This window comes from Oncorhynchus tshawytscha, unplaced genomic scaffold, assembly GCF_018296145.1.
Source record: "Oncorhynchus tshawytscha isolate Ot180627B unplaced genomic scaffold, Otsh_v2.0 Un_contig_7238_pilon_pilon, whole genome shotgun sequence".
Lineage (NCBI taxonomy): Eukaryota > Metazoa > Chordata > Actinopteri > Salmoniformes > Salmonidae > Oncorhynchus > Oncorhynchus tshawytscha.
This window is the reverse complement of record NW_024609722.1, coordinates 33617-36812: the sequence shown is the minus strand read 5'-3', so window position 1 is coordinate 36812 and position 3196 is coordinate 33617.

Sequence of the window (3196 nt, the reverse complement as noted above, 5' to 3'; positions counted from 1 at the left end):
GTTGAGAGAATGCCAAGAGTGTGCAAAGCTGTCATCAAGGCAAAGGGGGGGGCTACCATCAAGGCAAAGGGGGCTACTTTGAAATGTTTTAAATAGATTTGGATTTGTTAAACACTTTTTTTGGTTACTACATGACTCCATATGCGTTATTTCATAGTTGTGATGTTTTCACTATTATTCTACAATGTAGAAAAACCCTTGAATGAGTAGGTGTGTCCAAACTTTTGACTGGAACTGCATAGTAAAATGTATGTGTTTTCATTTGAATGAATTACCATATCGGTTTTCAACTTATTTGATGCCCAAAAAGGAGTACGAAGCCGAAAGGTTACATTTCATTCACCATAAACTACAACTCCCGACAGCTGTATATGTCTATCTTTTCAGAGTTTGCAGCAGGGGAGAACAAGCTGCCTTCTCTCATTTAGGATATCAAGGCCGACCGGGGTACTGAGGCAGTGTTTTCAGGAAGTTGGAGCCCCCATTATAATCAATGGGAATATGGCAAAACATCATGGTCAATATTCGTTGACATCATTATACAATATGACCAATACTTTTGACCAAGTCAGTTAAGAACAAATTCTTGTTTTCAATGACAGCCTAGGAGCAGTGGGTTAACTGCCTGTTCAGGGGCAGAACGATAGATTTTTACCTTGTCAGCTCGGGGATTTGATCTAGTAACTGGTTGCTAGTCCAACGCTCTAACCACTAAGCTACCTGCCGCCCCCAAACAAGGTATGTCCTTGAACCGATTATTTAAAAATCACACACATCCCAATGAAAGGGAGCAGTACTGAGCTAGCCTTCAACGTCACTTCCTGGAATAGCTCAAACTGCATGAGATGTTTCAACTCCTGGAGTAGCTCAAACTGCATGTGATCTTTCCAAAAACTCCTCCATAAAGCAAGATGGCGACATGCTGAAATGACACTTCCTGATCTTCAAACGCGCCACTGAGACTTCACATAGGAAACAATGGGGTGACGCCATTGATGGCTTCGTCCTTATTTTATACAGTCTGGTTTGCAGGTCTACAAATAAACGACTGACTGGAAAGGTTCAGTCACAAAACCCAGCATAATATTTTTACCTCGCTCCAGTATGGTAACAAGGCTGCAAGAGTGGTAGTTCAAATTTCTAACTTTAGGAGATGGGTATTCGTTTCTGAGCGTCAAATATTTTGGTAAAAGGCAACGGTTATGAGCAAATGTATATATCATAAATGTCCGTGTTTTCATGACTTTGATCATGTAATCTTGAAGCCCATTCAAGAGATTATGGGACACAACCCAGAATTAACGTGGAAGTGGCCCTCACCAGAGGAAAGAAACAGTGTCCAACTCGGCGGGAAATCTTTCTCTCTCCAGCAGGTGGCGTTGTTTCGCCCACCAAGCAAGGAGTTTTGTATGGAGGCCAAAGAGTCGGATTTGTTCAACAACAAATAATTATTTGCTACCTGAGTTATTTGCTCTAATAGGCGTAAAGCTTAAATTGTAACGAGTGTACTTATATAAGTAGGACACGTGACATCCCCGCAAGTTTAAGAAAAAAACCCACTTTAAATCCGCGGCGTCTCAAGATGGTTATGCATATTCATGAAATGGGGCATAGCATCTCTCCCCATTGAATAACGGCGGTTGACGTCAACAACCTTCATTGAATATTCAAAACTGGATTACAATAATGATATGAGATGTATTCACCAATCCAAAGAAAGGATAGACCGAAGCTTGACAGCCCGCGGTGCCGCTTTTGTGGACAACGACTCCCAACGGAGAGACATACTGTATCCGGTCAGTATATCCGTCATCTTTGCCGTCGCTTTCACAGCTATTTCAATCCAGGAAGTAAATTCCAATTGTCTAATTTTCATGGAAGTAAATTCTAAGGCCCACCCAACAAAACAGGCTTCAAATAATGTGTTTCATGGTTCAGGAAGCGGAACCGAAAAATGAAGACCATTAATTGATAATTAATTGTATTAAGAGTAAGAATTTGTGATCTACAACTTGTAAAAGTTGTTACTACTCGTTGCTTTTGTCCACTAGCGATGCGTGAGAAGGGTTGGCTACCCCTCGTCAGAAGTATATTACTGGGATTTACAATACACTACTAATAATAATTTATTACACTTCTATAGGGTTTTTCATGGAATCCCAAAACGCTTCAAAAACATCACATTTTAAAATGTGTTTTACCTTTATTTAACCAGGCAAGTCAGTTAATAACAAATTCTTATTTTCAATGACGGCCTAGGAACAGTGGGTTAACTGGTCTAGGAACAGTGGGTTAACTGGTCTAGGAACAGTGGGTTAACTGGCCTGGGAACAGTGGGTTAACTGGTCTAGGAACAGTGGGTTAACTGGTCTAGGAACAGTGGGTTAACTGGCCTAGGAACAGTGGGTTAACTGGCCTATGAACAGTGGGTTAACTGGCCTAGGAACAGTGGGTTAACTGGCCTAGGAACAGTGGGTTAACTGGCCTAGGAACAGTGGGTTAACTGGCCTAGGAACAGTGGGTTAACTGGTCTAGGAACAGTGGGTTAACTGGCCTAGGAACAGTGGGTTAACTGGGCTAGGAACAGTGGGTTAACTGGGCTAGGAACAGTGGGTTAACTGGTCTAGGAACAGTGGGTTAACTGCCTTGTTCAGGGGCAGAATAACAGATTTGTACCTTGTCAGCTCAGGGGTTTGAACTTGCAACCTTCCAGTTCCTAGTCCAACGCTCTAACCACTAGGCGCTCCCTAACCAACCACTAGGCTACCCTGCAACAACAAAAATGACAAGCAACATATCATGACAGGTCGACGAATAGAGGCCGAGTCTTTGAACGCTGCACCCTCAGAAGAGGAGCGGGTCAGTTCATGGTTTGAGCGGAGGGAGTGGTCAGAGGATGGTAGATGACGGTGATGGAATCTGCTGACAATCTTGTAGAGGTCAAGTCAGGGAAGCAGCCTGAGTCATGTAGCCCCTGGACTTCTCCTCTTCCACTGTGTGTGTTACACATTTAGATGATGCCTCAGGAGCTCTGCATATAAAATATCAATAACAGTCAACTCAGTATTATTAAAATAACATTATTTGGATTAAGAAATTAAAATATACATATTGTAAAACACCACTGCAATGTGCTCCTGAACTGGTGGTGGCGGTATAGCGGAGTCCACAGTGGAAGCTAATCCGGACCGGAAGT